The sequence below is a fragment of the Acanthaster planci genome, linkage group LG19, assembly GCF_054643075.1.
Source record: "Acanthaster planci isolate LZ-2023a linkage group LG19, COTS_SCS, whole genome shotgun sequence".
Taxonomy (NCBI): domain Eukaryota; kingdom Metazoa; phylum Echinodermata; class Asteroidea; order Valvatida; family Acanthasteridae; genus Acanthaster; species Acanthaster planci.
Genome location: NC_141795.1, coordinates 1,166,425 through 1,175,621, shown reverse-complemented (window position 1 = coordinate 1,175,621; position 9,197 = coordinate 1,166,425).

Here is a 9,197-nt window from a genome sequence, read left to right as displayed (position 1 = left end):
AGCCCCTGAGGGGACAGAGAAAAGTCAGACGGGTATAGATTTTTGTAAAATTCGTTCTTCAGGAATAATTGCAGGTGCGGATCCGGGGTCGACCCCCATGCTCTTAGTAAAAACAGGGCCCCCACAGGTGCCCCCACTAAGAAAAAACCCGGATGAGTGGATATTGAACAAGGCCAACAAAAACTTACCCCATAACTATACCATTGCAAGCTGGTGCCCCATAAGATGCTAGTGCCCTCCACTAGTAAAATCCTAATCCTAGCTATGCCACTGGTAAAAAAAAAAAAAAAAAAAAGGTTAAAAATTGGGAAAATGATTAAAAATAAGTGAAAACAAATACCATCGTAAGCAGTGTATGTCACGTCATGTTTCATCATCGTGCCCGCTTGCCCGTAAAAAAACAACAAAGTTCAGGCCCTGACTCCCCGGACTACAGGACGAATAATGCGTAGACAAGTGGAAAATCGGAAAATAGTGAGGAGTAGCACAGGAACTCCTGCATTCTTTCAAAGATATTTTACTAACGAAAACGAATATGGATATATGCGTCCCCGTGTTGTACATTACACCATCACTGTTTCTCTTAACTTGAGCATGCCGCTGTCGTCAACCATGGTAAGTTCCACAATATGTAGCATATACAAAACAGGGAAAGGGAGTGTTTCATTTTTTGGCATTCCTGATCCTGTTATCTCTAACATAGCAACAACAAAAATCACAGAAAATTTCTTTGACGAAGTTTAGAGCCTCATAGCGCGAAGCCAGAATCCCTTGTACGTGTATATTTTGGGGCAAGTTTTTGGCAGGTTCTGTATGGTAGGCCTACATATTTTATAGACTAATGATTGACTTCGTAGAGTTGGAAGGTGCGCCTACGTAAATACGCCAGAAATCTGTCAGTCAAGATGGTTAATAAAAGTTATAGGAACTAGAGAGTTCTGACAGCCATGGAAATGGGGAATTGAAGAAATATGGCACTGAACCTCTGGCCTGGAATTGGGGTTCCCAATTCTGAGCAATCGGGCCCGTCAGAAAGTGGTAGTTTTTAGCCGTTTTGCTGAGGACAGGGAAATTTCGTTCATTTAGGGATGGTCTGCTTTGGCTGAGAATTTCTCAAAACGTCATTACCCACCAAAATGAAAGACGACATGTTTAATCATCATTTTTTGGGGCAGACTGAACACCTGTTAAAGTTTTGATTATTATTACAATAATTTTGAGGTAAAGGGATTTATCACTGTTTCTATGGGAGTTTATTTACGGGCTGCACCCAGAGGCTAATTTGGTGGGAACTGCACTTTTCTGGTTCACGAACCACTACAAAATTCACGCATAAACTGTCGCGCCAATTCCAAAACGAACAGTCCCCATACTAACATGGCTCTTTTCAACCGATGAGGGAGTGCTTTTTCTTAAGACTGATTCCCTTTCCTGGTGACATTTACACACAAACGTATCCTTCCCAGCCCCAATAGTTCATATGGATCTGTCCACGAAGCAGTGGAATGTTTGTCGTTGAGTCTAGAAATATGAAAACGGAACAATCTTCAATGGATAAAGCAACATGTAAAGTTTGGGACAACACCAAGATCGGTTGGATTCAACAATAATCAGACTATTTAAACACAAATATAGAAGCCCATCATTGCTGGAAAATCACTCGAATAACGAGTGTACTCTGCGGAACGGACAAAGCGGCAAGTTCGACTGACCTAAAAAGTCATCTTCATTTGCTGCTATTTCTCTTGCTTTTCAAACTATGGAAGTTTGAAAGTATCAAAATGAAACATTTTCCAGTGAAAAGAGAAACTTTCCGATGACACCAAGATCGGCCGATTTGGACAATAATCACACTATTTAACTAATCAAGGATTTATAGACCCCGTAAGATGTGAACACAAGCAAAATTGCACAAAAATAGCGAGCAGTTGGACAAGAACTCTAGCCTTCTTTTGGATATATGTCTTTAATATACAGCAAATATGAATATAAAACTCACATCAATGGACACATGAATATTTGCCGTATGCTATAAAAATAATTATAGGGAGGCGTCTCTGCGCAGGTAGAGGCTGAGTATGGTGTGGTCAAAGGGAGGATTGCTCAAAAACACGGAGTAGGATGGAAAAAACTGTCGAAATTTTTGTATATAAAACGTACGGCACCGGATAGAGGTTTAAAAATATGCCCTTTCCGATGCCACCACGATTTCCAGCTTTGGACAACTTTCAGACATTTCATGCTCAATAGTGAGTCATCTTTGCTCAGGAAAAGACCTAGTAAGCTGTGGAGAAAGGGAGAGTTGGAAAAAAGCGGGAAGAAAACAACTATCGCCTTCTTTCGGGAATATTTCCCTGTAACTACAGCAAATGTGGATTTGAAACGGAAAGAAAAATAAACATACGAATCCCTTTTCGATGCCACCACGATTGGTAGATATGGATAATTTTCAGATCATTTGCGCTCAAATATACGGAGCCTTCTTTACGCAGGAACAGAACCGGTAAAGTGTGTTTGTACAAGGGGAGACTGGCATAAAAATAAGAAGCAGTTGGCCAAAGAATCTAGCCTTCTTTCTTGAATATAACTACAGCAAATATGGATACGAAACTTACATCAGTGGTTAGAGGAACATGTGCTCTTTCAGATAACACCAGGAGTGCCATATTTGAATAATTGGGCGAATATATGGAGCCTTCTTTGTGTGGGAATAGATCCCATAAAGTGTGGGCAAAGGGAAAATTGCACAAAAATGGAAAGCAGGTTGAGAAGAACTTTCGCTTTCCTTTTTTGATATTTCCTTAATCACAGCAAATATGAATATGAATGTTACATCAATGGTTAGAGGAAGATGTGCCCTTTCAGATGCCACTAGGATTGCCAGATTTAGATAACTGTCAGAGCTTTTATTCTGGAATATAGGGAACTTTCGTTATGCAGGGAACAGAACCAGTAAAGTGTAGACAAATGGAGAATTGCACAAAAATAGGAAGCAGGCTGAGAAGAACTTTTGCCTTCTTGTTTGATATTTCCCAATAAGGATTTGAATGTTACATTAATGGTTAGAGGAACATGTGCCCTTTCAGATACCATCAACATACACACATTTCCAGCTTCCTCGAAAACAATGGAATGTATGGACTTATAAACATTGTTATATCGGCCTGCCAAATGCTGAAGATCTTGCAGTCTATAGGACACCATAATCATCACCTGGTATGTCTTACGCTACAGACGTGAAGAACTCTTGCCAGCACTCCAGGGAGTGATCAACTGGTCCTGATGGTAGGGACCAGTCTTTCGTTAATTGCGTGGAGTTTGGGGAAAATTAAGTTTCTTGGTAATTCTCAGAAATATACTGCACAACCGAAAGACTTTATTTTCTCCATAAAAATTAAAAGACTCACCTCTGACTTCATGCCAGTGAAGCCCCTATTCTTTCGTTGTCGTCGGTTCCTGCCATGCCGTACCTTGAATGCAAATAAAATCCCATCAGAATTTTCAGCAAAGAACACAATAAAGCATCACAGTGCTTTGAGACCCGAGCTGGAATGAGAGAGGGCGCAACTTTCCTGACAACTTAGGCTCCTTTGGTGCGAACTGCAATTCGCTGGTTCACCAACGACTATGAAATGCACGCGATGCTACCAACAAAATGAGTACTCCTGACCAACAAGGCTCTCTTCAACGGATGAGGGGTGCGTCTGCTCGAGGCAGATTGCTCAGCGGAGTTGAATTTTACTTGTCGAAGATTATCAGCGACAAATGTCGTATCTTAGGGCGAAAATACATGAAATACAAACGTCTCCGAATCTTTACAAATGATATAATTACAATACGGGAGATTCACAACAGTACGCCCTGTACCCAAACTGGTTTTAAGTCTCCATGGATTGAAAAGAAAATCATCAGTTATTTTATAATTCTGGACTATATTGTTTGGGGGATAATAGTGTTCTTGCCAATCCAGAATGGCTAGCCTTATGTTAAACAAACACTTTGCGACCAGTTTCTTGATAAATGGAGACAAGATGCATACTCATCTAGTAAATGTTATTTGTATAGAGTATTAAGACAGAGCTCTGTTTGAAAAAAAGCTTAATTCGTTTGTCTCCCAGTCTTTGCTCTTCACTTTGTAAATTCCGTACTGTAAACCATAGGCTGCCTGTCGAAGTAGGGAGATGTCGTAACATTGATAGAGACTTCCGTTACTGTACACTCTGCAACGAAAGTGTGTTAGGAGATGAGGTTCATGTCATATTTGAATGTTTAAAAATGCAAGACCTAAGGCTTAAATATATTCCAAAGAGACTTTGGGATCATCAACACCTTTCAGTTCTTTCCCTCGACCAGGTCTTTAATTGCTCTGAGCGCAAGCTTGCTAACTTTGTCATGTATGCTGAGGAATGCTTCCCCTTGGATAGGTATAATTAATGATGAATGTCAGTTAAAGCTTTGTTTGTATGGCCCTCTTTAATCCTTTCGTGTATATAAAAGGCTGTACCTTCTAGTTAAGTTGGGAAAAGCCATCCTACGTCGTAATGTGTAATAGTGTTGCGCTCCACAATTAAATTTTGTTATTTAAACAAATTCTGAGCAATAAAACATTCCTGTAAAAAAATCATCATCTAAACAGAACACTCTCGTTGACTTGTGTGGGTTTTTCCTATACGTAAACTTTACCGTTTACCGTTTGGAGAAATGGTACCACTCCAGTCTTGACTTGAAATTGTCACAATATTCGAAGCATTGCATTATTTGGCAGTGCGGCTTGCTTAGTTGAACATAAAAATAGTAATAAAAAAACAGGCCAAAGATGGCCTTAATGAAGTTAAATTACTTCATGGAATTATTAGTTTTCTTTAACGTGTGTGTGTTCATGCTTTTTTGCAACCCAGGTCAAAATTAATGTTTCCACAACGAGAAATATTTCTTGATTAGCTTGAACCCACAAAGTTCATGAAAACGCCAAGTTGTTAATTACAAATAACGGTTAGACACAAGGACCGTGGGCGCTGATCATCATGAAGTTTCAGAGGACATGCATAAGTTGATTACTTGTACAGGTACTCCAAATCCTGCAGAAATAATTACAAAAAAAATCGAGAAAAGGGCACTAAAACCAGTGGATCTAGTTTTCTATCTATACTTGATATTGCTTTAATTACCACATTTAATCCTACAGGTTCATGTGGATTTGCATCGATGTTCCTTTAATGTCTCTTGCACTTCTATAATGGCCTTGAATTAGCGCCGGACAGGTCAAAGAAAAATCTTGTGTCAATAAATTACATTTTGATATCACATAAAAGCGCAATAAAATAATGAAAAGTTTCTTATAAACTATGATTCTCTTCTTAATAAATATTCATTTTCACAGACTGAAAACTATATTCTCACCTTTGCCAACAACTTAAATTTCCTGTAAGAGATGCAATCACGTCTGGTGGCCGGGCCACGAGTTTTGTTCCCCAAACGGTTTTGTTTCGTGTTTTGTGATTGGTCTGTTATATGCACATTGAATGTATGGTTCTCGACATCACAAACCAAACTTATGGTGAGAGAGTTCCTTTCTCATATGTTATTTACAATTTTAATAAAGGAGTTAAAAACAAAACGAGAGTTTCAAGTCGAAAGTTCTCCCAACCAACCACACATTAGCTGCCAAGCCCCAGTGAATTTGATACCTTATTATATTTAAAATCATGGACAGAATTATGAATAACACATAAGCACAGAGGGCTTCCTCTTTCGAAACTGTTGGATCTCGTTCGGGAAAAAGTACGCGGCTGGGCTTTACTTCTTATGTGGTCTTATAAGTGGTTTAATCTCGTAGCATATCAGTGAAGTTCATAAATGCGGCTGTTTCACAATAGAGCGCCTCCAAGAGTTTGCAACACATTGGCCAATCACAACGCTCGAAATTTGTCGACCCTTTCTAAAACGACAACTTTCGACAACTTTCGCGCATTGTGATTGGCCAACACGTTGCAAACTCTTGGTGGCGCATAATTGTGAATCACTTATAATATGGGCCGTGTGTCTCCTTTGTTAAAAGGTACTGGTACGTGGCAGAATGAATACGCAGTCGTAAACCGTCCCATTTTAAATGAAGAATGCTTCAGTTTCGATGTTCACCACTGCGAACAATTCATAACTCGTTTTTGAAAGTTTGAAGAACCAATTCGCAAAGGGTACGGTTCTCTTATTGCCATCTCATCAAATATTTCTCGCTCCACATCGTCCTTTGTAAAAGTGAATATTAGATTAAGAGCCGTTCATTGACTTAACACACACAAACAGGATTTCTTTATTTTAGTACTAATAGCAAGAAATTACTTAATTCCCTCGCCGGAGAAACTGGATATTGGTTCCCTTATGCAAACAAAATGGATAGGTAAACCGAAGCCTTTTTTTTAGACGACTTCAAGTTTCACACCCATATGGACGACGAAGGCTAGCCGTCTACAAGTTTGCAATATCATCACAAAATGCTATTTGCATATGGTCATATTTTGAAACAGAGACAGTATGCGTATATCCTGCCGCGCGCCAAGCCCGTCGTGCATTTTGTTCCAATTTACACCAGTTTGTGGACTTGGTTATAACTGGGTGCCATCTCATTAGGTATGATGTTCAAAAAAACCTAAAAACTTTCTTGAAGGGATATGGGGACCTCTGTGTTCTATTGTACGCAGCAGCACGAGCCAATACGGCCGTTTCACAATAGTGCGCCACCAAGAGTTTGCAACGTGTTGGCCAATCACAATGCGCGAAAGTTGTCGACCCAATGCGCGATTAGAAAGGGTCGACAAATTTCGAGCGTTGTGATTGGCCAACGTGTTGCAAACTCTTGGAGGCGCTCTATTGTGAAACGGCCGGCAGTTGTACTGATTGAGTCGTAAGAGGGTGCACTATGCACGATCCGCTATCGAGCACTAGCGTCTAGGAACCAAGAAGGAAGGGAGTCCACACGCTTGCGAGGTCGTGTCTGAATTATATGTGTAGTCCGAAGATGTTAAAAAGCGGCTGCAGTCATTCCACAGATTTGTGTTTCATGAAACAGTCGCAGCCAAGCAATCTTGATATGACCTGATAATTACGACGCAATGTCACCGTGAAGATGACTTTGTTTTCCTGACTCAACAATTCCTAACGACGAAGTTTAGGTAGCACTCCTCACTAAATAAAAGTGCAAAATCGGTCAGAAATAGCGCCACCTAGTGACTCTCAGAAAGAGTTTATCCTGGCGGGTTTCCTTTTTTTTTTCTTTTCAAAGGGTTAGGCACGACAATCTATCTTTTTTAATTGGCCCTTCGCCGAAGATACGCGCAAAAGTGTGCGCTTTTCCTGAGATTAGTTAGAGCCTTACTGTGAATTTGTGATATCTTTGTCTTTCACATTGTTATATGTGGAAAATAAAGTAAGAATAAATGATTGATTTCGCTCAGTTCTGAATATAACTGTCCTCCTCTCTACAAAATAGGCCGACAAGTTTCAGGTAATAAAGAACGAAATACTCCGAGATGGAATCCCCAAATTCGTTATTCATAGAATATGTGTATGATCTTATTGTAAATACCCCGCGGGTTTACAAAATGTTATGAGCACGTGCGTGCGTGTGGGATTGTGAAAGTATGACTTGGGATCATCTCTGTAGATTCAGGGGCACCCATCTGAGAAATTGTCAGAAGAGCCCGAGAAAGGTGATGGATGTCATTTGAATGGCTGCTGAGAGGACTTGGGAACATTCATGTTTTTTTGGGGGGGGGGTGAGTTTGTTTTTGGCGGATAAATTCATTGGTTAACCTGCTAAAATTGAAAATCAAATGAAATCTGAAGAACCGAACAACACATTGTTTTTTTGTTTGAGAAGCCTCAGGGACTCCAGTTGCGTGCCACGGAGGTCTAATCTTTGTTGATTTAACGCTGTTTCCAATGGAGCTTAAGTTAGTTCAGTGCACCTTGAATCGAAATAGAGTGATCATATTTATTGGGTCTGGAAACCAGACCCATGTTCGGTTCTATTTTAAAGATCAAGAGAGGGCGTCTTTCAAATGAACTGCTTCTGTCGCGTTTTGTCTGACAACAGGGTTTTTGCTTCGAGACGTGTGGCTCCCCTTTCCTGGTCTAGTTTCCATGTCTTTGTTCAACTTTTCATTCGAAATAAAATTAAGGGGTAAAAATGTTTTTGAAGCTTCTTTTGCAAAGATAACTGGGTGTTATAACACCGTTCCAGAATGTTTAATTGGCAAAATAATTTTTTTACAACCCGTCAACTGCAATGGTAAAATACCACTTTGTTTTCAGTTCATCATTGGTTGTCTTTTGTGGCATACATTCTTTTTACCTGCAGATCAACTGAATGCTTTCTGTTAAGAAATTGGCATGACGTTAAAAACAGCCAGGAATGGGACGAAATAATTCGATTAGTAAAGATGTACTTGACCTGACGTCACCGCTGTATCTCAAGAACAGTCAGCCCTCCTGACGGCTTAACACACAGAGCCTTGTTAGTGCAAATCACTCCGTCGCACTAGGCTGAGTAATTAGCTCTTACCGGGGATTTCCTGTTGTCTGACTACTTCCCGAAGACAACACCCAAATTTTTGGGTCTGACGACCGGCTCCCCGCCTTTAATACACTAAACCGAAATTTGATGTGGTCTGTTGGGAACAGAATTATAAATATCGCAGAGGGGAATCGGCTCCGATTTCATCAGAGTCAACAGTGTGTGAGAAACAAACAGCTACCAATCACTTAAGGATATCCGGCTAGCAAGGTAGTTCGCTCCTTTCAGACGAGCTTTTTGAGGTTTCACTACAAGCTCCCTGAATTCGCCGCATTTGGCCCGTACAAGCAAAGATGGCTGTGTGTTGTGTTCGCTAAAAAGTTTTCGAAAGAAAACAACTCCACAGCAAAATACTCGGCTTTTTAAGTTAAGTGTAGGAAGGTGGCCTAACCCAACATCAAAACACTGTAGGCGCTGCCAAACAGTACTTTTTTTTAGACTTATGTGCATAACTAAAGAGGTCATAGCAAGAAAGAGAATATTCCGAAAGTGTTATGACCTGATGTTCGTTCCGCACCAACGGATAACATTACTGAGTGATATTGAAGGCCGATTCCAGAAAAAAAATACAACAGAGAAACAGACTGTACAAAATACATTTTGTTCCGTCGCAGTCGCACTTAAT